The 25,492-nt window shown below is 48.2% G+C and overlaps 1 long non-coding RNA gene across 1 annotated transcript; it reads right to left on the bottom strand.

Annotated features, from left to right (window-relative positions):
• Positions 1–185: 185 nt before the first annotated feature.
• On the bottom strand, positions 186–7,109 carry LOC140404539 (uncharacterized). The gene is made up of 3 exons (XR_011938534.1): positions 7,095–7,109; positions 1,422–1,649; positions 186–446 (listed from the first exon to the last, which is right to left on the bottom strand). It is a non-coding gene; the product is annotated as an uncharacterized lncRNA (long non-coding RNA).
• Positions 7,110–25,492: the final 18,383 nt, after the last annotated feature.

Raw genomic sequence — 25,492 nt, 5'->3', positions numbered from 1 at the left:
ATAGTATTTATGAAGCGAAAATGTGATTTTTGGAGTGGTGTTCAGCATGGAGGAATTAAGATTCGTGTCTCTGTGAATGTGACTATTTTGCTGAGATACAAAGTCAATGTCTCCCTGCGATTTTGATAATCAGTTTGGTGACATATCATCCAAATGAGAAAAGAGACGCGGAGAAGTGGCAGTGGTCAATTCATCGAGTTTTATTCTAATGATTGGAGAAACAGTGAGTCTGTACAATGTATCAGAGAGTGAATTAGAGAAATTACTGACAGCTTGAGTCAGAGCGTCAGGTCCGCCTCTCACTGTTACATATCGCCTTTCACAGATTCAGTTTCTCATGCAGCATTTGAAAAATGGTGAGCAGGTCCCTCTGAACGGTGTCTTATCTTCCTCACAGCCGTTAGTACTGCATTCCCCTCCAACATTGACACACTCCAAGATCGCACCTGCCGAAGAGAGAGGAAGAAAATATGGATGCCTTGTGTCAGGACCCTCCATTGTATTGAGTGTCTAACTACAGAATGCGGAAATAATATCAGTACTCGGGGCTCCATGTGTGGTCTGTCCGAGGCGTGTATAGACCTCACCTGGGCTTTCTGCTCCTTGTGCAGACTAAGCAAGGGACATAGGTGTCGGTAATGTGCACAACAATAATGAAAGCAACCGTGATCTCGCCAATGCGGTAAAGTTAACTTGGATATTTATCTGGAACGTTATCGAAGTGATTGGCAGCAAACCATATAAGTAGACGGAGGGAGTTCAGGTTTACCGGTGCCCCATGTTGAACGAACCGCTATCGATGAGGGTTCGACTAAAACTAGGAAACACGCAATCGTCCAGAGCGAGAGGAGAGCAGAGCACTCGCAGAGTTGTCAGACTCGAGTAAAACAGAGTTTGAGAAAGAGAGAGCAATGAATGAAGATAAGGGATGTTGAAATCATGGTAGGGAGTTAATGAAGTAGAGGAGGACAGCATGCAGATGTGGAGCGTTAATGAAATAGAGGAGGACAGCATGCAGATGTAGAGAGTTAATGGGGTAGAGGAGGACAGCATGCAGATGTGGCGAGTTAATGAATTAGAGGAGGGCAGCATGCTCATGTAGAAAGTTAATGAAGTTGAGGAGGGGAGCATGCAGATGAGGAACGCACAGGGACTGAGGATTTATGTTTGGTTGTTAGACGTTCAGGCTGGACAAGTAAATAAAACAATCTCAATTTATGTTTTGAAGAGATACAACGCTGAAATTGACACATTTACATTTGAATCGTGTTATAAAGGCGAAAGAATTGAATGGGCCAGATGGAGTTACGAAATTGCCAGCCAAATATATATTCAATTACACTACACGTTGGACATGCTAAATAGACTCCTTCGATACCAATCAATATGACTGTGGAATGGTTACAGAGCGATACACTAACCTTCAGCTTGAGAGATTTGCCCCAGGTCAATACTAAGGGGTTCTGTTAGCGCCAGTAATCCAAATATCAAGAACAGGGATTTCCACATCTTCTCCTGAGCTCCCACGCGTCACAATTAGATGATACGAGCACGGATATATTTCTGGGGACTGACCGACTATTTTGTAGTGAACGATGACACGTACACCTCCGGAATTGGCTCCACTTTGACCACATGAACGAGGCAGCCTGCGATATGCGACTTTTATTAATGATCAGAGAGTCTCTGATTGATTTGGTGAAGGTTTTCAGTAATCATAATAATAAACTTTTTTATTGTCACAAGTAGGCTGACATTAACATTGCAATGAAGTTACTGTGAAAATCCCCTAGTCGACACACTCCGGCGCCTGTTCAGGTACACAGAGGGAGAATTCGGAACTTCCAAATTACCTAACAGCACGACTTTCGGGTCTTGTGGGAGGAAACCGGAGCACCCGGAGGAAACCCACGCACTCACGGGAAGAACGGGGAGACTCTGCAGAAAGTGACCCAAGCTGGGAATCGAACCTGGGACCCTGGCGTTAACCACTGTGGTACCCTGTCCTGCACTGTATTTCAAGTCAAAAACATTCTGCAGGGTTTTCTTGCCATTTGGACCATTTGGACTCTGGTGGCTCCTTGCCAGAATTACCACTTTGTACCAACTCAATTTCATCTCGTCCCCCATAGATCTGAAAGCCTTTTTATATTATTGGCTGTTTCAACAAGTTTAATTTCACTGTGTGTATGACATTTACTTTGACCAATCAGACAGCACTTTCCAATTCGCATGAACTCGCTATGTGTAAATAGATCCTCCTCATTGTTTTACCCAGTTTATCTGCGCATTCTATTCACATTAGTTCTCTCGAACATGGGACCTAACCCTCCACTGTGTCCGGTTGCCATTATTGCTAGAAACCTTCACGGTTTTCCCTGAGAGGCTTAGCCAATATTCTTCCACGGCTCTTGTCACTCAAGCAGCTGACTCTGCTTTGAAAATAGTAGTTCGTGTTGGATTTTACAGTGTGCACAATTTTCGTCCTGGACAGACAATGTCCGTGTATTCACAAACTGCACCCCATCCCTCTCCCGCTCTTCTATCTCTCTCTCTATCTCTCTCTCTCTCTCTCTCCCTGTCTCTCTCTTTCTCCATCTCTATCTATCTCTCTTTTCTCTCTCTCACTCTCTCTCTCTCCGACTCCTCTCTCTCTCTCTCTCTCTCTCCGTCACTCGCTCGGTCTCTCACTCTCGCTCCCTCTCCCGCTTTCTGTCTCTCTCTCGTTCTCCCAATGGTGTTGTAGAGAACGTTCTCTTGCTCTATGTCTCTCTGCCGTGTGCTCTCTATTTTCTCCGCTCCCTCTACCTTAGTCGCTATCTTCATTTCATGCTGTATATCAGTGTCTCTCTATAGCTGCTTCATTTGTAAACCTGGTTGGTTAATAATTCCTATTTTTAAGTGGAGTTTCTTAATAATTTCCCTCTGGAGCGGATCTGCGCTGTAAGCGGACGCCACCCTGTCTGACGCCGTCCAGTTTGAACTATTCCTGGTCTTCAAGGAGAATCTCGTTGCCTGTGTGTAGGGACAGAGTCGAAAGGTCAACTATGGATTGTCTAAATCACATCAGCTAAATGCATTTCACGCATTGAAACACAAGCAGATCTTCTGCGCAGAATCGATTTCCCAACGTTCAATCGATACTCACAGAGGGATTTGTATCAATGCCAGTGAGGGAGCGGGCACGGCTGTTGTGCCAATTAGAGAGATCTGGCAGCTCTGAATTCGCACGAAATTCTGGCAATTCTAGTTCTTGATTACCAGGCAGAGAGGTTGGCGAAAGAGGCTGAAACAGAAACAGTGGAATGTTGTGCGCTCAGTTGCTTATTGAGCTCAATGTGCGGCCTCTTCCCATCCTCTTGCAGTGACTATGTGCAGAGTAATGGTGGCACTCAGTGACAATATGACAGATATCATATGGATGATAAGGGCTGTAGATGGGCTTTAGATTGGTTTCACAGGTAGGCGCAACATCGAGGGCCGAAGGGCCTGTACTGTGATGTAATGTTCGAGAACATAGAAAATAGAACATAGAAAAATAGTGCACAGTACAGGCCCTTTGGCCCAGAATGTTGTGCCGAACCTTTGTCCTTGATTAATGATAGATTATCATAGAATTTTCAGTGCAGAAGGAGGCCATTCGGCCCATCGAGTCTGCATCGGCGCTTGGAAAGAGCACCCTACCCAAGGTCAACACCTCCACCTTATCCCCGTAATCCAGTAACCCCACCCAACATTAAGGGCAATTTGGGACATTAAGGGCAATTTATCATGGCTATCCACCTAACCTGCACATCTTTGGACTGTGGGAGGAAACCGGAGCAGCCGGAGGAAACCCACGCACATACGGGGGGATGTGCAGACTCCGCACAGACAGTGACCCAAGCCAGAATCGAACCTGGGACCCTGGAGATGTGAAGCAATTCTGCTATCCACAATGCTACCGTGCTGCCCTTAAGAACACATTCTTTTTTTTTAAATATGTTTATTAAGAATTTCTAACAGCATTTTCAACCATATAAACAACTCGTCCCTCCCCCGTAACAAAAAAGAAGAAAAAACTCGCATAGCAAGACATAAACATGGCAAATCAATATGATACAGAACTTTGTACATTGGATTCCTCCCGTACACATCAGTTTCCCGGATCGTTTATGTATTTTCTTGCTGAGATGCCCCCCCGAAGAACCCCCCTTCCCTATCCCTCCCTCTCCCCGCCCCAAGAAAGAGATACCCCCTCCCCTCCACCCCCCCCCCCCCCTGGGTAGCTGCTGTCGACTGAACTCCGTCTAACGCTCCGCGAGATGGTCTAGGAACGGTTACAGCCTCCTGGAGAAGCCCTGCACAGACCCTCTCAAGGCAAACTTTATTCTTTCCAGCTTAAGAAACCCTGCCATATCATTTATCCAGGCTCCCACACACGGGGGGGGGGGGGCTTCGCATCCTTCCACACTAACAAGATCATTCGCCGGGCTACCAGGGACGCAAAGGCCAGAATGCCGGTCTCTTTCGCCTCCTGCACTCCCGGCTCGTCCGCTACTCCAAATAGTGCTAGCCCCCAACATGCCATGACCTGGACTTTCACCACCTTAGATACTGATCTCGCAACTCCCCTCCAGAACTCATCCAGTGCCAGGCATAACCAAAACATATGGACATGGTTCGCCGGTCTCCTTGAGCACCTCCCACATCTGTCCTCCACCCCAAAGAATCTACTCAGCCTCGCCCCCGTCATATGCGCTATGTGAACAACCTTAAATTGTATCAGGCTAAGCCTGGCACACGAGGAAGAGGAATTAACCCTACTTAGGGCATCAGCCCATATAGAATCATAGAATCATAGAAGTTTACATCATGGAAACAGGCCCTTCGGCCCAACCAGTCCATGCCGCCCAGTTTTTACCATTAAGCTAGTCCCAGTTGCCCGCACTTGGCCCATAACCCTCTATACCCATCTGACCCATGTAACTATCTAAATGTTTTTTAAAAGACACAATTGTACCCGCCTCCACTACTACCTCTGGCAGCCCATTCCAGACACTCACTACCCTCTGAGTGAAGAAATTGCCCCTCTGGGCCCTTCTGAATCTCTCCCCTCTCAACTTAAACCTATGCCCTCTAGTTTTAGACTCCCCTACCTTTGGGAAAAGATGTTGACTATCTACCTTATCTATGCCCCTCATTATTTTATAGACCTCTATAAGATCACCCCTAAGCCGCCTACGCTCCAAGGAAAATAGTCCCAGTCTATCCAGCCTCTCCTTATAACTCAAACCATCAAGTCCCGGCAACATCCTAGTAAATCTTTTCTGCACTCTTTCCATATCCCCTCCTCAATCTCCTCCCCCAGCTCCGCGTCCCATTTTACCCTTCAGCTCCTCTACCAGAGCCACCCCCTCTTCTTTCATCTCCTGGTATATCGCCGACACTTTGCCCTCTCCGACCCATACGCCCGAAATCACCCTGTCTTGAATCCCCTGTGCCGGGAGCAGCAGGAATTCCCTCACCTGCCGCCTCACAAACGCCCTCACTTGCATGTACTTGAAGGCATTTCCCGGGGGTAATCCAAATTTCTCCTCCAGCGCCCCTAAGCTCGCAAACGTCCGATCGATGAACAGGACCCCCATTCTTCTAATCCCTGCCCGATGCCAGCTCTGAAACCCCCCGTCCATCCTTCCTGTGACAAACCGGTGGTTCTCTCTGATCGAGGACCACACCGAGGATCCCATCGCACCCCTGTGTCGTCTCCACTGCCCCCAGATCTTTAGCGTTGCCGCCACCACCGGACTCGTGGTGTACCTTGTCGGCGAGAGCGGCAACGGTGCCGTAACCAGCGCCCTCTGGCTCGTTCCTTTGCAGGACGCCATCTCCAGTCTCGTCCATGCCGTCCCCTCTCCCTCCATCACCCACTTACGGATTATCGCCACATTGGCTACCCAATAGTAGCCACTCAGATTCGGCAACGCCAGCCCTCCTCTATCTCTGCTACGCTCCAGGAACCCCCTGCTTACCCTCGGGGTCTTACTCGCCCACACTAATCCCATAACGCTCCTGCTTACCCTCTTAAAGGAGGCCTTGGTAATCACAATTGGGAGCTATTGGAATACAGAAAGAAACCTCGGGAGGACCACCATTTTAATCGACTGTACCCTACCCGCTAGCGAGAGTGGCAACATGTCCCACCTTTGAAAGTCCTCCTCCATCTGCTCCAGCAGTCGCGTCAAATTAAGTTTGTGCAGTGCCCCCCAGCTCCTAGCCGCCTGGATCCCCAAGTATCGAAAGCTCCTTTCCGCCCTCCTCCGCGGTAGGTCGTCTATCTCTCATCCCTGACCCCCGGGATGCACCACAAAGAGCTCGCTCTTTCCGACATTGAGCTTATAGCCCGAGAAGTCTCCAAACTCCCTTAGGGTCTGCATGACCTCAACCACCCCCTCCACTGGATCTGCCACATACAGCAACAGGTCGTCTGCGTACAGCAATACTCGATGCTCCTCTCCCCCTCGGACCACCCCCCTCCATTTCCCCGACTCCATTAACGCCATGGAGAAAGGTTCAATTGCCAGTGCAAACAGCAGGGGGGACAGGGGGCACCCCTGCCTCGTCCCTCGGTACAGTCGGAAATACTCCGACCTCCGCCGGTTCGTGACCACACTCGCCACCGGGGCTTTATACAGGAGCTTAACCCAACTAATACCCCCCCCTCCGAACCCAAACCTCTTCAACTCTTCCCAGAGATACTCCCGCTCTACCCGGTCAAAGGCCTTCTCCGCGTCCATGGCTGCCACTATCTCCGACTCTCCCTCCACCGATGGCATCATAATCACATTCAGCAGCCTCCACACATTTGTGTTTAGCTGCCTGCTCTTTACAAACCCCGTGTGGTCCTCGTGAATCACTCCCGGGACACAGTCCTCAATCTTCGTAGCTAACACTTTTGCCAGCATCTTGGCATCTACGTTGAGGAGCGAGATCGGCCTATACGACCCACATTGCAGCGGGTCATGATCCCGCTTCAGGAGCAAAGAGATCATCTCCTCCGACATTGTCGGGCGCAGGGTTCCCCCCCCCTCCCTTGCCTCATTGAAAGTCCTTACCAGTAACGGGGCTAACAGGTCTACATACTTCCTATAGAACTCCACCGGGAACCCATCCGGTCCCGAGGCATTCCCTGCCTGCATGCGCCCCAGTCCTGTATACAGCTCCGCGTAGAAGGTCTTGAATGCCTCATTCCGCACCGTAGTTCCCTTGCCATCCTTGACTCCACCTATTTCCCTCTCTGCCATCCTCTGAAGGAACTGATGTGCCAGCATCCGGCTCGCCTTCTCCCCATATTCGTACATCGTCCCCTGTGCCTTTCTCCACTGTGTCTCTGCCTTTCCTGTGGTCAACAGGTCGAACTGAGTAAATAGGGAGGTCAATAGGACGTTAAACTAAAGATTGGGGGGAAGGGAAAGTCGCGGAACCAAGAGGTGAAGAATCAGCGGGGAGCGTAGCTGCTTAGGAATACAAAAAAACACGAACAGACAAAACTCAAGAGTGGTTACGATTGTCCCCAGCCCACAAAGCACAGTGTATGGAAAGGCTCAGTAAACCAAGGTCCACCACACGAAGAAAACAAAAAGGGACAGTCAATAGAGAATTAAAGGTGCTATATTTAAATGCGCGCGGTGTACGGAACAAGGTAGATGAGCTTGTGGCCCAGATTGTGACTGACAGGTATGATGTGGTAGGCATCACAGAGACATGTTGCAGGGGGTTCAGAACTGGCATCCAGGGATTCACAACCGATCGAAAAGACAGAGAGGTGGGCAGAGGGGGCGGGGTTGCATTGTTAATTAGGAATGAAATTAAATCAATAACACTAAACGACACAGGGTCAGATGATGTGGAGTCTGTGTGGGTAGAGTGGAGGAACCACAAAGGCAAAAAAAACATAATGGGAGTTATGTACAGGCCTCCTAACGGTGGTCAGGACCAGGGGCACAAAATGCACCACGAAATAGAAAGTGCATGCCAGAAAGGCAAGGTCAAAGTGATCATGGGGGACTTTAATATGCAGGTGGACTGGGTAAATAATACTGCCAGTGACCCAAAGAAATGGAATTCATTGAATGCTTACAGGAGGGCTTTTTGGAACAGCTTGTGATGGAGCCCACGAGGGAACAGGCCATTCTGGACTTAGTGTTATGTAATGAGCCAGATTTGATTAAAGATCTTAAGGTAAGGAAGCACTTAGGAGGCAGTGATCATAATATGGTCGAATTCAATCTCCAATTTGAAAGAAAGAAGGTAGAATCAGGTGTAAAGGTGTTACAGTTAAATAAAGGTAACTATAGGGGCATGAGGGAGGAACTGACGAAAATCGACTGGGAGCAGAGCCGAGTGGGAAAGACAGTAGAGCAGCAATGGCAGGAGTTTCTGGGAGTAATTGAGGACACAGTACAGAGGTTCATCCCAAAGAAAAGAAAGGCTATCAGAGGTGGGATTAGGCAGCCATGGCTGACAAAGGAAGTTAGGGAATGCATCAAAGCAAAAGAGAAAGCCTATAATGTGGCAAAGAGTACATAGAACATAGAACGATACAGCGCAGTACAGGCCCTTCGGCCCACGATGTTGCACCGAAACAAAAGCCATCTAACCTACACTATGCCATTATCATCCATATGCTTATCCAATAAACATTTAAATGCCCTCAATGTTGGCGACTTCACTGCTGTTGCAGGTAGGGCATTCCACGGCCTCACCGCTCTTTGCGTAAAGAACCTACCTCTGACCTCTGTCCATTATCTATTATCCCTCATTTTAAAGCTATGTCCCCTCGTGCTAGTCATTTCCATCCGCGGGAGAAGGCTCTCACTGTCCACCCTATCTAACCCCCTGATCATTTTGTATGCCTCTATTAAGTCTCCTCTTAACCTTCTTCTCTCTCAGGAAAACAACCTCAAGTAGTGGGAAGTCAGAAGATTAGGAAGGCTACAAAAGCAAACAGGGGATAACAAAGATAGAGATAAGGAAAGAGAGGATCACATTTGAAGGGAGGCTAGCCAGTAATATTTGGAATGATAGTAAGAGTTTCTTGAAAGACATTAAAACAAAACGGGAGGCAAAAGTTGACATTGGGCCGCTCCAAAATGACGCTGGTAATTTTGTGATGGGCGACAAGGAAATAGCTGAGGAACTGAATAAGTACTTTGCGGCAGTCTTCACAGTAGAAGACATGAGTAATATTCCAACAATTTCGGAGAGTCAGGGGGCAGAGTTGAATATGGTAGCCATCACAAAGGAGAACGTGCTAGAGAAATTAAGAGGTCTAAAAATTGATACATCTCCGGGCACAGATGGGCTACATCGTAGAGTTCTAAAGGAGATAGCTGAAGAAATAGTGGAGGCGTTAGTTATATATCATTCTACCGTAATCCATGAACCTATCCAATAGCCGCTTGAAGGTCCTGAATGTTTCCGACTCAACTACTTCCACAGGCAGTGCATTCCATGCCCTGACTACTCTCTGGGTAAAGAACCGACCTCTGACATCCCCCCCAGTATCTTCCACCATTCACCTTAAATTTATGTCCCCTTGTAATGGTTTGCTCCACCCGGGGAAAAATTTTCTGACTGACTATTCTATCTATTCCCCTGATCGTCTTATAAACCTGTATCCCGTCGCCCCTCATCCTTCTCCGTACTAAAGAGAAAAGACCGAGCACCATCAACCCTTTCTCGTAAGACCTACTCTCCATTGCAGGCAACATACTGGTAAATCTCCTTTGCACCTTTTCCAAAGCTTCCACAGCCTTCCTAAAATGAGGCCAACAGAACTGAACACGCTACTCCAAATGTGGCCTTACCAAGGTTTTGTACAACTGCATCATCACCTCACGGCTCTTAAATTCAATCCCTCTGTTAATGAGCGCTAGCACGCCATAGGCCTTCTTCACAGCTCGATCCACTTGAGTGGCAACTTTCAAAGATGTATGAACATAGACCCCAAGATCTCTATGCTCCTTCCCATTGGCAAGAACCCTGCCGTTAACCCTGTATTCCGCATGCATATTTGTCCTTCCAAAATGGACAACCTCACACTTTTCAGGGTTAAACTCCATCTGCCACTTCTCCGCCCAACTCTGCATCCTATCTATGACTATTTGCAGCCGACAACAGCCCTCCTCACTATCCACAACTCCACCAATCTTCGTATCGTCTGCAAATTTACTGACCCACCCTTCTACTCCCTCATCCAAGTCATTAATGAAAATCACAAACAGCAGAGGACCCAGAACTGACCCCTGCGGTACGCCACTGGTAACTGGGTTCCAGGCTGAATATTTGCCATCCACCACCACTCTCTGACTTCTATCGGTTAGCCAGTTCGTTATCCAACTGGCCAAATTTCCCACTATCCCATGCCTCCTCACTTTCTGCATTAGCCTACCATGGAGAACCTTATTAAATACCTTACTAATATCCATGGACACTACATCCAGTGCTTTACCTTCATCCACGTGCTTGGTCATCTCCTCAAAGAATTCAGTAAGACTTGTAAGGCAAGACCTACCCCTCACAAATCCGTGCTGACTATCCCTAATCAAGCAGTGTCGTTCCCGGTGCTCAGAAATCCTATCCCTCAGTACCCTTTCCATTACTTTGCCTACCACCCAAGTAAGACTAACTGGCCTGTAATTCCCAGGGTTATCTCGATTCCCTTTTTTGAATAGGGGCACAACATTCGCCACTCTCTAATCCCCTGGCACCACCCCTGTTGACAGTGAGGACGAATAGATCATTGCCAACGGCTCTACAATTTCATCTCATGCTTCCCATAGAATACTTGGATATATCCCGTCAGGCCCCGGGGACTTGGCTATCCTCAAGTTCTTCAAAATGCCCAACACATCTTCCTTCCTAACAAGTATTTCCTCGAGCTTACCAGTCTGTAGCACACTGTCCTCTCTAATAATATGGCCCCTCTCATTTGTAAATACTGAAGAAAAGTACTCGTTCAAGACCTCTCCTATCTCTTCAGACTCAATTCAGAATCTCCCGCTACTGTCCTTGATCGGAGTACCCTCGAAGTACTTATTCTCATATTTCTCACATAGGTGTTCTCCTTGATCTTACCCGCCAAAGATTTTTCATGCCCTCCCACAGCGCGAGTGGCGAGTGAGCCGGGACATTGAAAAAGCGCGAGTGGAGAGAGAGCGGGTGATTTAAAAAGCGCGGGAGGAGAGAAAGCCGGGACATTGAAAACAGCGCGAGTGGAGAGTGAGCCGGGACATTGAAAACAGCGCGAGTGGAGAGAGAGCGGGAGATTTAAAAAGCGCCGGAGGAGAGAAAGCCGGGACATTGAAAATAGCGCGAGTGGAGAGAGAGCGGGAGATTTAAAAAGCGCGGGAGGAGAGAAAGCCGGGACATTGAAAACAGCGCGAGTGTAGAGTGAGCCGAAACATTGAAAACAGCGCGAGTGGAGAGAGAGCGGGAGATTTAAAAAGCGCGGGAGGTGAGAAAGCCGGGACATTGAAAACAGCACGGGAGGAGAGAAAGCCGGGACATTGAAAACATCCTGAAGGGGGAGGGCAAACAGGCAGAAGTCGTTGTACATATTGGTACTAACGACATAGGCAGGAAGGGGTATGAGGTCCTGCAGCAGGAGTTCAGGGAGCTAGGCAGAAAGTTAAAAGACAGGTCCTCTAGGGTTGTAATCTCGGGATTGCCAGTGAGGCTAGAAATAGGAAGATGGAGCAGCTAAACACGTGGCTGAACAGCTGGTGTAGGAGGGAGGGTTTCTGTTATCTGGACCACTGGGAGCTCTTCCGGGGCAGGTGTGACCTATATAAGAAGGACGGGTTGCATCTAAACTGGAGAGGCATAAATATCCTGGCCATGAGGTTTGCTAGTGTCACACGGAAGGGATTAAACTAGTATGGCAGGGTGGGGCGGGGGGGGGGGGGGGGGCACGGGAGCAATAGTTCAGAAGGTGAGAGCATTGAGGGAGAACTAGGGAATAGGGAGAGTGGGGCGCTAAGGCAGAGCAGACAAGGAGAAGTTGCTGAACACAGCGGGCCTGGTGGCCTGAAGTGCATATGTTTTAATGCAAGAAGTATTACAGGCAAGGCAGATGAACTTAGAGCTTGGATTAGTACTTGGAACTATGATGTTGTTGCCATTACAGAGGCCTGGTTGAGGGAAAGGCAGGATTTGCAGCTAAACGTTCCAGGATTTAGATGTTTCAGGCGGGATAGAGGGGGATGTAAAAGGGGTGGCGTAGTTGTGCTACTGTTTAGGGAGAATATCACAGCTGTACTGCGGGAGGACACCTCAGAGGGCAGTGATGCTATATGGGTAGAGATCAGGAATAAGAAGGGTGCAGTCACAATGTTGGAGGTTTACTACAGGCCTCCCAACAGCCAGCGGGAGATAGAGGAGCAGATAGGTAGACAGATTTTGGAAAACAGTAAAAACAACAGGGTTGTGGGGATGGGAGACTTCAACTTCCCCAATAATGACTGGGACTCACTTAGGGCCAGGGGCTGAGACGGGGCGGAGTTTGCAAGGAGCATCCAGGAGGGCTTCTTAAAACAATATGTAGACAGTCCAACTAGGGAAGGGGCGGTACTGGACCTGGTATTGGGGAATGAGCCCGGCCAGGTGGTAGATGTTTCAGTAGGGGAGCATTTCGGGAACAGTGACCATAATTCAGTAAGTTTTAAAGTGCTGGTGGACAAGGATCAGAGTGGTCCTTGGATGAATGTGCTAAATTGTGGAAGGCTAATTATAACAATATTAGGCGGGAACTGACGAACATAGATTGGGGGCGGATGTTTCAGGGCAAATCAACATCTGACATGTGGGAGGCTTTCAAGTGTCAGTTGAAAGAAATTTAGGACCGGCATGTTCCTGTGAGGAAGAAGGATAAATACGGCAATTTTCGTGAACCTTGGATCACGAGAGATATTGTAGGCCTCGTCAAAAAGAAAAAGGAGGCATTTGTCAGAGCTAAAAGGCTGGGAACAGACGAAGCCTGTGTGGAATATAAGGAAAGTAGGAAGGAACTTAAGCAAGGAGTCAGGAGGGCTAAAAGGGGTCACGAAAAGTCATTGGCAAATAGGGTTCAGGAAAATTCCAAGGCTTTTTACACGTACATAAAAAGCAGGAGGGTAGCCAGGGAAAGGGTTGGCCCACTGAAGAATAGGCAAGGGAATCTATGTGTGGAGCCAGAGGAAATGGGCGAGGTACTAAATGAATACTTTGCATCAGCATTCACCAAAGAGAAGAAATTGGTAGATGTTGAGTCTGGAGAAGGGTGTGTAGATAGCCTGGGTCACATTGAGATCCAAAAAGACGAGGTGTTGGGTATCTTAAAAAATATTAAGGTACATAAGTCCCCAGGGCCTGATGGGATCTACCCCAGAATACTGAAGGAGGCTGGAGAGGAAATTGCTGAGGCCTTGACAGAAATCTTTGAATCCTCACTGTCTTCAGGTGATGTCCCGGAGGACTGGAGAATAGCCAATGTTGTTCCTCTGTTAAAGAAGGAGAGCATGGATAATCCAGGGATTTACAGGCCGGTGAGCCTTACTTCAGTGGTAGGCAAATTACTGGAGAGAATTCTTCGAGACAGGATCTACTCCCATTTGGAAGCAAATGGACGTATTAGTGAGAGGCAGCATGGTTTTGTGAAGGGGAGGTCGTGTCTCACGAACTTGATAGAGTTTTTCGAGGAGGTCACTAAGATGATCGATGCAGGTAGGGCAGTGGATGTTGTCAATATGGACTTTAGTAAGGCCTTTGACAAGGTCCCTCATGGTAGACTAGTACAAAAGGTGAAGTCACACGGGATCAGGGGTGAGCTGGCAAGGTGGATACAGAGCTAGCTAGGTCATAGAAGGCAGAGAGTAGCAATGGAAGGATGCTTTTCTAATTGGAGGGCTGTGACCAGTGGTGTTCCACAGGGATCAGTGCTGGGACCTTTGCTGTCTGTAGTATATATAAATGATTTGGCGGAAAATGTAATTGGTCTGATTAGTAAGTTTCCAGACGATACAAAGGTTGGTGGAATTGCGGATAGCGATGAGGACTGTCAGAGGATACAGCAGGATTTAGATTGTTTGGAGACTTGGCCGGAGAGATGGCAGATGGAGTTTAATCCGGACAAATGTGAGGTAATGCATTTTGGAAGGTCTAATGCAGGTAGGGAATATACAGTGAATGGTAGAACCCTCAAGAGTATTGAAAGTCAAAGAGATCTACGAGTACAGGTCCACAGGTCACTGAAAGGGGCAACACAGGTGGAGAAAGTACTCAAGAAGGCATACGGCATGCTTGCCTTCATTGGCCGGGGCATTGAGTATAATAATTGGCAAGTCATGTTGCAGCTGTATAGAACCTTAGTTAGGCCACACTTGGAGTAGAGCGTTCAATTCTGGTCGCCACACTACCAGAAGGATGTGGAGGCTTTAGAGAGGGTGCAGAAGAGATTTACCTGAATGTTGCCTGGTATGGAGGGCATTAGCTATGAGGAGCGGTTGAATAAACTCGGTTTGTTCTCACTGGAACGAAGGAGGTTGAGGGGCGACCTGATAGAGGTCTACAAAATTATGAGGGGCATAGACAGAGTGGATAGTCAGAGGCTTTTCCCCGGGGTAGAGGGGTCAAATACCAGGGGCCATAGGTTTAAGGTGAGAGGGGCAAGGTTTAGAGAAGATGTACGAGGCAAGTTATTTACGCAGAGGGTAGTGGGTGCCTGGAATTCTCTACCGGAGGAGGTGGTGGAAGCAGGGATGATAGTGACATATAAGGGGCATCTTGACAAATACATGAATAGGATGGGAATAGAGGGATACGGGCCCAGGAAGTGTAGAAGATTGTAATTTACTCGGGCAGCATGGTCGGGACGGCCTTGGAGGGTGGAAGCGACTGTTCCTTGGCTGTACATGTCTTTGTTCTTTGTTCTTCGCTCTCCTAATCCCTTTCTTCAGTTCCCTCCGAGCTATCTTGTATCCCACCAGCGCTCTGTCTGAATCTTCTTTCCTCAGCCTTACATAAGTCTCCGTTTTCCTCTTAACAAGACATTCAACATCTCTTTTCAACCATGGTTCCCTCACTCGACCATCTCTTCCCTGCCTGACAGGGACATACATATCAAGGACACGTAGTACCTATTCCTTGAGCAAGTTCCACATTTCACTTGTGTCCTTCCTGACAGCCTACGTTCCCAACTTATGCACTTCAATTCTAGTCTGACAACATCGTTTTTACTCTTCGCCCAATTTTAAACCTTGCCCTGTTGCACGCACCTATCCCTCTCCAGATCCTCCATCGTCCCTGCTTCCACCACCTCCTCCGGTAGCGAGTTTCAGATAGCTGAAGAAATAGTGGAGGCGTTGGTTATGATCTTTCAAAAGTCACTGGAGTCAGGGAAAGTACCAGAGGATTGGAAAATCGCTGTTGTAACCCCCCTGTTCAAGAAGGGAACAAGGAAAAAGATGGAAAATTATAGGCCAATTAGCCTAACCTCGGTTGTTGGCAAGATTCTAGAATCCATTGTTAAGGATGAGATTTCTAAATTCTTGGAAGTGCAGGGTCGGATTAGGACAAGTCAGCATGGATTTAGTAAGGGGAGGTCATGCCTGACAAACCTGTTAGAGTTCTTTGAAGAGATAACAAATAGGTTAGACCAAGGAGAGCCAATGGATGTTATCTATCTTGACTTCCAAAAGGCCGTTGATAAGGTGCCTCATGGGAGACTGCTGAATAAAATGAGGGCCCATGGTATTCGAGGCAAGGTACTAACATGGATTGACGATTGGCTGTCAGGCAGAAGGCAGAGAGTTGGGATAAAGGGTTCTTTTTCGGAATGGCAACCGGTGACGAGTGGTGTCCCGCAGGGTTCAGTGTTGGGGCCACAGCTGTTCTCTTTATATATTAACGATCTAGATGACGGGACTGAGGGCATTCTGGCTAAGTTTGCCGATGATACAAAGATAGGTGGAGGGGCAGGTAGTGTGGAGGAGGTGGGGAGGTTGCAGAAAGATTTAGACAGTTTAGGAGAGTAGTCCAAGAAATGGCTGATGAAATTCAACGTGGGCAAGTGCGAGGTCTTGCACTTTGGAAAAAAGAATAGAGACGTGGACTATTTTCTAAACGGTGACAAAATTCATAATGCTGAAGTGCAAACGGACTTGGGAGTCCTAGTCCAGGATTCTCTAAAGGTAGACTTGCAGTTTGCGTACGTAATTAAGAAAGCAAATGTAATGTTGTCATTCATCTCAAGAGGCTTGGAATATAAAAGCAGGGATGTACTTCTGAAGCTTTATAAAGCATTAGTTAGGCCCCATTTAGAATACTGTGAGCAATTTTGGGCCCCACCCCTCAGGAAGGACATACTGGCACTGGAGCGGGTCCAGCGGAGATTCACACAGATGATCCCAAGAATGGTAGGCCTAACATTCGATGAACGTCCGAGGATCCTGGGATCATATTCATTGGAGTTTAGGAGGTTGAGGGGAGATCTAATAGAAACTTACAAGATAATGAATGGCTTAGATAGGGTGGATGTAGGGAAGTTGTTTCCATTAGCAGGGGAGACTAGGACCCGGGGGCCCAGCCTTATAATAAAAGGGAGTCACTTTAGAACAGAGATGAGGAGAACTTTCTTCAGCCAAAGAGTGGTGGGTATGTGGAATTCATTGCCACAGAGGGCGGTGGAGGCCGGGACGTTGAGTGTCTTGAAGACAGAAGTTGATAAATTCTTGATTTCTCGAGGAATTAAGGGCTATGGCGAGAGAGCGGGTAAATTGAGTGGAAATCAGCCATAATTGAATGGTGGAATGGACTCGATGGGCCGAATGGCCTTACTTCCGCTCCTATGTCTTATGGTCTTATGGTCTCCATTACGAAAGTGAAAGTCACAGAATTGTGGTCACTATCTCCAGAATGCTCCCCACAAACAAATCTATCACTTGCACTGGTTCATTCCCAAATACCAAATCCAATATGGCCTCACCGCTGGACGGACAATCTACATACTGTGTTAGAAAAGCTTTCTGGACGCACTGCACGAACACCACCCCATTCAAACTATTTGATCTAAAGTGTTTCCACTCAATGTTTGGGAAGTTGAAGTCACACATGACTACTACCCTCGGGCCGTACAAGTGGATAGCACTGTGCCTTCACAGCGCCAGGGTCCCAGGTTCAATTCCCCGCTGGGTCACTGTCTGTGCGGAGTCTGCACGTTCTCCCCGTGTCTGCGTGGGTTTCCTCCGGTATCCTCCCACAGTCCAAAGATGTGTTTGTTTGGTGGATTGGCCATGCTAAATTGCCCTTAGTGTCCAAAGAAAAAGGTTAGGAGGCGTTAATGGGTTATGGGGATAGGGTGAAAGTGAGGGCTTAAGTGGGTCGGTGCAAATTCGATGGGCCGAATGGCCTCCTTCTGCACTGTATTGTCAACTTTCACTTCTGAACCTTTCCAAAATCTGTTTCCCACTCTGTTCCCCCACATCTCTACTACTATTGAGGAGCCTATAGAAAACTCCCAACAAGGTCACTGGTCCTTTCCTATTTGAATGAAAATGAAATGAAAATCGCTTCTTGTCACAAGTAGGCTTCAATGAAGTTACTGTGAAAAGTCCCTAGTCGCCACCTTCCGGCGTCTGTTCGGGGAGGCTGTTACGGGAATTGTACCGTGTTGCTGGCCTGCCTTGGTTTCCTTTCAAAGCCAGCGATTTAGCCCTGTCCTAAACAGACTTCAACCCACACTACCTCAGTCGGCAGATCCTCCTCGAACTGCCTTTCTGCAACTGTTATACTATCTCTAATTAACAATGCCATCCCAACTCTTTTACCACCCTCCCTAATCTTATTGAAACATCTATAACCAGGGACCTCCAACAACCATTTCTGCCCCTCTTCTATCCAAGTTTCTGTGATGGCCACCACATCGTAGTCCCAAGTACCGATCCATGCCTTAAGTTCACCCACCTTATTCCTGATGCTTCTTGCGTTGAAGTATACACACTTCAACCCATCTCCGTGCCTGCAAGTACTCTCCTTTGTCAGTGTTCCCTTCCCCACTGCCTCACTACACGCTTTGGTGTCCTGAATATCGGCTACCTTAGTTGCTGGACAACAAATCAGGTTCCCATTTCCCTGGCAAATTAGTTTAAACCCTCCCGAAGAGTACTAGAAATCTCCCTCCCAGGATATTGGTGCCCTTCTGGTTCAGATGCAACCCGTCCTGCTTGTACAGGTCCCACCTTCCCCAGAATGCGCTCCAATTATCCAAATACCTGAAGACCTCCCTCCGACACCATTCCTGCAGCCACGTTTTCAGCTGCACTCTCTCCCTCTTCCTAGCCTCGCTATCACGTGGCACCGGCAACAAACCAGCGATGACAACTCTGTCTGTCCTGGCTTTTATCTTCCAGCCTAACTCCCTAAACTCGTTTATTACCTCCACAGCTCTTTTCCAACCTATGTCGTTGGTACCAATGTGCACCACGTCTTCTGTCTGCTCCCTCTCCCCCTTAAGGATCCTGAAGAAACGATCCGAAACATCGCTGGCCCTGGCACCGTGGAGGCAACATACATTCCGGGAGTCTCGCTCGCGACCACAGAATCTCCTACCGATTCCCCTAACCATAGAATCTCCAATTAGTATTGCTTTTCTATTCTCCCCCCTTCCATGTAATTCTATGTAATAACACTGGAAGGGAAGGACTTGACGTTTTTTTAATTGTGACGGGTTTATGAAGAGGGGATGCACAGAATATTCATCTCCATATTGTGCAAACTGCATCACCGTGTCATACCTCTCTCTCCTTCTGCCCCCTTCTCTCTCGTTCTCTGTCGGTCCCGTCTCCCTCTCTTCTCTCTCCCTCTCTGGCACTGTCTTTCTGTATCTCCCCCTGTCCCTCTGAACCTCTCTATTTTTCTCCCTTTCTCGTTCTCCCTCGCTGCTGATGAAAGACGGGCTTTGGGCGTTCTGGTTCAGTGGAATGACGTGGGCCAAGTAAAACAAGTGTCGCTCAGGATGATTTAGCTGATAGTTATTCCACTGTACACGGATTAAAATTGGATTGCAGATAAATCAATGAACACACTTTAATATAATATAATCCAAAATTGATAAGGAAAATGTGAAGTGGTGTGAGAACGGATCTGTTGCAGCTACATTCAAATTTACAAATACTATACAACGGCTGTAAGTGGACAGTGTTCTGAATTCAAACAGGAGATCACTCGTCAGCAATTAGAGGTACATTCTGCCTCTGAACGTCACACCATCTTCAGTTTAGGAATTAACCAAAAGTTGATCTTTAGGTTTCAGAAATCAAATAGTCACATTTCAAAGAACAAAGAACAAAGAAATGTACAGCACAGGAACAGGCCCTTCGGCCCTCCAAGCCCGTGCCGACCATACTGCCCGACTAAACTACAATCTTCTACACTTCCTGGGTCCGTATCCTTCTATTCCCATCCTATTCATATATTTGTCAAGATGCCCCTTAAATGTCCCTATCGTCCCTGCTTCCACTACCTCCTCCGGTAGTGAGTTCCAGGCACCCACTACCCTCTGCGGAAAAAACTTGCCTCGTACATCTACTCTAAACCTTGCCCCTCTCACCTTAAACCTATGCCCCCTAGTAATTGACCCCTCTACCCTGGGGAAAAGCCTCTGACTATCCACTCTGTCTATGCCCCTCATAATTTTGTATACCTCTATCAGGTCGCCCCTCAACCTCCTTCGTTCCAGTGAGAACAAACCGAGTTTATTCAATCGCTCCTCATAGCTTATGCCCTCCATACCAGGCAACATTCTGGTAAATCTCTTCTGCACCCTCTCTAAAGCCTCCACATCCTTCTGGTAGTGTGGCGACCAGAATTGAACACTATACTCCAAGTGTGGCCTAACTAAGGTTCTATACAGCTGCAACATGACTTGCCAATTCTTATACTCAATGCCCCGGCCAATGAAGGCAAGCATGCCGTATGCCTTCTTGACTACCTTCTCCACCTGTGTTGCCCCTTTCAATGACCTGTGGACCTGTACTCCTAGATCTCTTTGACTTTCAATACTCTTGAGGGTTCTACCATTCACTGTATATTCCCTACCTGCATTAGCCCTTCCAAAATGCATTACCTCACATTTGTCCGGATTAAACTCCATCTGCCATCTCTCCGCCCAAGTCTGCAGACAATCTAAATCCTGCTGTATCCTCAGACAGTCCTCATCGCTATCCGCAATTCCACCAACCTTTGTGTCGTCTGCAAACTTACTAATCAGACCAGTTACATTTTCCTCCAAATCATTTATATATACTACAAAGAGCAAAGGTCCCAGCACTGATCCCTGTGGAACACCACTGGTCACAGCCCTCCAATTAGAAAAGCATCCCTCCATTGCTACCCTCTGCCTTCTATGGCCTAGCCAGTTCTGTATCCACCTTGCCAGTTCACCCCTGATCCCGTGTGACTTCACCTTTTGTACTAGTCTACCATGAGGGACCTTGTCAAAGGCCTTACTGAAGTCCATATAGACAACATCGACTGCCCTACCTGCATCAATCATCTTAGTGACCTCCTCGAAAAACTCTATCAAGTTAGTGAGACACGACCTCCCCTTCACAAAACCGTGCTGCCTCTCACTAATACGTCCATTTGCTTCCAAATGGGAGTAGATCCTGTCTCGAAGAATTCTCTCCAGTAATTTCCCTACCACTGAAGTAAGGCTCACCGGCCTGTAGTTCCCTGTAGTTTTCAAACAAGGATTTTGGCTCAGCGAGTCAATTAGATAGCTGGCTTCAAATGTTCCTCAGAAGTCAGGATTGCAGAGTGTAAAATGAGTTTGTACATAGTTCTGATTTTCTCCTCACAGATGTGTTGCTCGCCACGTGCTAGCGAGACGAAGAATAGGGGGAGAATAGTTGAACACGAGGCTACAGGGATGGTGCAGGAGGGAGGGATCCAGTTACCTGGATAATTAGGGCTCATTCTATGGTAGGTGGGACCGCTACAAATGGGACGGTCTACACCTGAACCAGAGGGGTACGTGTATCGGGGGGGGGGGGGTATTGCTAATGCTCTTCGGGAGGGTTTAAACAAATTCAGGAGGGGGATGGGAAACTCAATCTTAGCTCCAGTGTACAGGAGGTTGAAAGTAGTGAGGTCATGAGTGAGGGGTTTCAAGGTCGCAGGAGTGTACCGGCAGGTAGGGAGGCGGTTTGAAGTGTATCTACTTCAAAGCCAGGAGCATCCTGAATAAGGTGGGTGAACTTGCAGCATGTGATGGTACCTGTGACTTCGATCTTGTGGCCATTTCGGAAACATGGACAGAGCAGGAACAGAGATGGTTGTTGCAGGTTCCGGGGTTTAGATGTTTCAGTAAGCTCAGGGAAGGTGGTATAAGAGGAGGAGGTGTGGCATTGTTAGTCAAGGACAGTGTTACGGTGGCAAAAATGACGTTTGATGAGAAATCGTCTACTGAGGTACTATGGGCGGAGGTTAGAAACAGGAAAGGAGAGGTCACCCTGTTGGGAATTTTCTATAGGCCTCCGAAAATTTCCAGAGATGTAGAGGAAAGTATTGCAATGTATCTTCTGGATAGGAGCGAAAGTAACAGGTTGTTGTTATGGGGGACTTTAACTTTCCAAATACAGACTGGAAACGCTATAGTTCGAGTCCTTTAGATGTGTCAGCTTTTCTTCAATGTGTGCAGGAGGGTTACCTGACACAGTATGTAGATAGGCCAACAAGAGGCGAGGCCACATTGAATATGGTACTGGGTAATGAACCAGGCCAGGTGTTAGATTTGGAGGTAGGTGAGCACTTTGGCGATAGTGGCCACAAATCGGTTACGTTTACTTTAGCGATGGAAAGGAATAGGTATATACCGCAGGGCAAGAGTTATAGCTTGGGGGGGGGGCAATTTGATGCGATTAGGCAAGACCTAGGATGCATAGGACGGGGCAGGAAACTGCAGGGGATGGGCACAATTGAAATGTGGAGCTTGATCAAGGAGCAGCGACTGAGTGTCCTTGGTAAGTATGTAACTGTCAGGCAGGGAGGAAGTGGTCGAGCGAGGGAACCGTCGTTTACTAAAGTAGTTGAATCACTTGTCAAGCGGAAGAAGGAGGCTTATGTAAAGGTGAGACGTGAAGGTTCAGTTAGGGCGCTTGAGAGTTACATGTTAGCACGGAAGGACCTAAAGAGAGAGCTAAGAAGAGCCAGGAGGGGACATGAGAAGTCCTTGGCAGGTAGAATCAAGGAAAACCCAAAAGCTGTCGAAAGGTATGTCAGGAATAACAGAATGACTAGGGTAAGAGTAGGGCCCGTCAAGGGCAGTAGTGGAAAGTTGTGCGTGGAGTCCGAGGAGATAGGAGAGGCGCTAAATGAATATTTTTCGTCAGTATTCACACAGGAAAACGACAATGTTGTCGAGGAAAATACTGAGATGGAGGTTACTAGGCTAGACGGGATTGAAGTTCATAAGGAGGCGGTGTTAGCAATTCTGGAAAGTCTGAAAAAAGATACGGCCCCTGGGCCGGATGGGATTCATCCTAGGATTCGCTGGGAAGCTAGGGCGGAGATTGCAGAGGGGTTGGCTTTGATCTTTATGTTGTCATTGACTACAGGAATAGTGCCAGAAGACTGGAGGATAGCAAATGTTTTCCCCTTGTTCAAGAAGGGGAATAGAGACAACCCCGATAACTATAGACCAGTGAGCCTTACTTCTGTTGTGGACAAAATCCTGGAATGGTTTGGAAGAGATAGGATTTATAATCATCGACAAAGGAATAATTTGATTCGGGGCAGTCAACACGGTTTTGTGAAAGGTAGGTCGTGCCTCACAACCCTTATTGAGTTCTCTGAGAAGGTGAACAAACAGGTGGACGAGGGTAAATCAGTTGATGTGGTGTATATCAATTTTAGTAAAGCGTTTGAGAAGGTTCCCCGCGGTAGTCTAATGCAGAAAATACGGAGGCATGGGATTGAGGGTGATTTACCGGTTTGGATCAGAAACTGGCTAGCTGGAAGAAGACAGAGGGTGGTGGTTGATCGGAAATGTTCAGACTGGAGTTCAGTTATTCGTGGTGTACCACAAGGATCTGTTTTAGGGCAACTGCTGTTTGTCATCTTTATAAATGACCTGCAGGAGGGCGTAGAAGGATGGCTGAGTAAATTTGTAGATGACATTAAAGTCGGTGGAGTTGTGGACAGTGAGGAAGGATGTTACAAGTTACAGAGGGACATAGATAAGCTGGAGCGCTGGGCTGAGAGGCGGCAAATTGAGTTTAATGCTGAAAAGTGTGAGGTATTCATTTTGGAAGGAATAACAAGAAGACAGAGTACTGGGCTAATTGTAAGATTCTTGGCAGTGTGGATGAGCACAGAGATTTCGGTGTCCATGTACATAGATCCCTGAAAGTTGCCACCCAGGTTGAGAGGGTTGTTAAGAAGGCGTACGGTGTGTTAGCTTTTATTGGTAGAGGGATTGCATTTGGGAGCCATGAGGTCATGTTGCAGCTGTACAAAACTCCGGCGCTGCCACATTTGGAGTATTGCGTGCAGTACTTGTCGCTGCATTATTGGAAGGATGTGGAAGCAGTGGAAAGGGTGCAGAGGCGATTTACCAGGATGTTGCCTGGTACAGAGGGGCGATCTTATGAGGAAAGCCTGAGGGACCTGAGGCTGTTTTCATTAGAGAGAAGGTTAAGAGGTGACTTAATAGAGGCATACAAGATGATCAGAGGATTAGATAGGGTGGACAGTGAGAGCCTTTGTCCTCGGAAGGTGATGGTTAGCACGAGGGGACATAGCTTTAAATTGAGGGGAGATAGATATAAGACAGATGCCAGAGGTAGGTTCTTTGCTCAGATTAGTATGGGCGTGGAATGCCCTGCCTGCAACAGTAGTGGACTCGCCAACACTAAGGGCATTTTAATAGTCATTGCATAAACATGTGGACGATAAAGGAATAGATGGGCTTTAGAGTGGTTACACAGGTCGACGCAACATCGAAGGACGAAGGGCCTGTACTGCCCTGTAATATTCTATGCTCTATGTTCTATTATGCTGCATTCCAGTTTTTAACCTGGCGATTGGTGAATGAGGGTGTTCGGCAAATGGAGGTGCTCCATTCATAGATACATAGAACATACAGTGCAGAAGGAGGACATTCGGCCCATCGAGTCTGCACCGACGCACTTCAACGCACTTAATTTTCACAATTATTCAGAAAGGAAAGCAGCGGTGTGTTAAATATCGCTTGGTGAGTATTTACATTCTTCTTAATATTGCCCCAACTAGAGGAAGTAAAGGCAGAGGGAGTAATTTGAGGGCAATTCATCCGCGCAGGCGCCAATCACATCGCGTGTGCTGGGAAGAGCATGCGGAAATAAAGCACAAACAGTGGAAAGTGAGCCCAGAGTAACCTCACCTCCCATCCACCCATCTCGGACCCAGCACCACTTTCCCAAGCCGTGGCAGAGTCTGCGGACCCAGCACCACCTGCCCAACCTGAGGCAGAGTCTGCGGATCCAACACCACCTGCGCAACTTGTGGCTGAGTCTGCGGACCCAGCACCACCTGCCCAACCAGTATCAGAGTCTGCGGACACAGCACCACCTGCCCAACTTGTGGCAGAGTCTGCGGAGCCGGCACCACCTGTCCAACCTGTGGCAGGGTCTGCGGATCTGCACCACCTGCCCAACATGTGGCAGAATCTGCGGACCCAGCACCACGTGCCCAACCTGTGGCACAGTCTGCGGATCCAACAGCAACTGCCCAAACTGTGGCAGGGTCTGCGGATCCAGCACCACCTGCCCAACCTGTGGCAGAGACTGCAGACCCAGAACCACCTGCCCAACCTGTGGCAGAGTCTGCGGACACAGCAGCACCTGTACAACCTGTGGCAGAGTCTGCAGACCCAGAACCACCTGCCCAACCTGTGGCAGAGTCTGCGGACACAGCAGCACCTGTACAACCTGTGGCAGAGTCTGCAGACCCAGAACCACCTGCCCAACCTGTGGCAGAGTCTGCAGACCCAGAACCACCTGCCCAACCTGTGGCAGAGTCTGCGGACACAGCAGCACCTGTACAACCTGTGGCAAAGTCTGCGGACGCTGCACCAATGCCCAACCTGTGGCAGAGTTTGAGGACAGAGCACCACCTGCCCAACCTGTGGCAGAGTCTGCAGACCCAGAACCACCTGCCCAACCTGTGGCAGAGTCTGCAGACCCAGAACCACCTGCCCAACCTGTGGCAGAGTCTGCGGACACAGCAGCACCTGTACAACCTGTGGCAGGGTCTGCGGACCCAGCACCCCCTGCCCAACCTGTGTCAGAGTCTGTGGATCCAGCACCACCTGGATATCCTGTGGCAGTGTCTGCGGACACAGCACCACCAGCCCAACCAGTGGCAGACTCTGCGGACCCAGCACCACCTGCCCAACCTGTGGAAGAGTTTGCGATCCAGCACCACCTGCCCACCCTGT

Source organism: Scyliorhinus torazame, chromosome 31, assembly GCF_047496885.1.
Source record: "Scyliorhinus torazame isolate Kashiwa2021f chromosome 31, sScyTor2.1, whole genome shotgun sequence".
Lineage (NCBI taxonomy): Eukaryota > Metazoa > Chordata > Chondrichthyes > Carcharhiniformes > Scyliorhinidae > Scyliorhinus > Scyliorhinus torazame.
The sequence above is the reverse complement of the archived record's forward strand: the minus strand, read 5'-3'. Positions and strand labels throughout refer to the sequence as shown.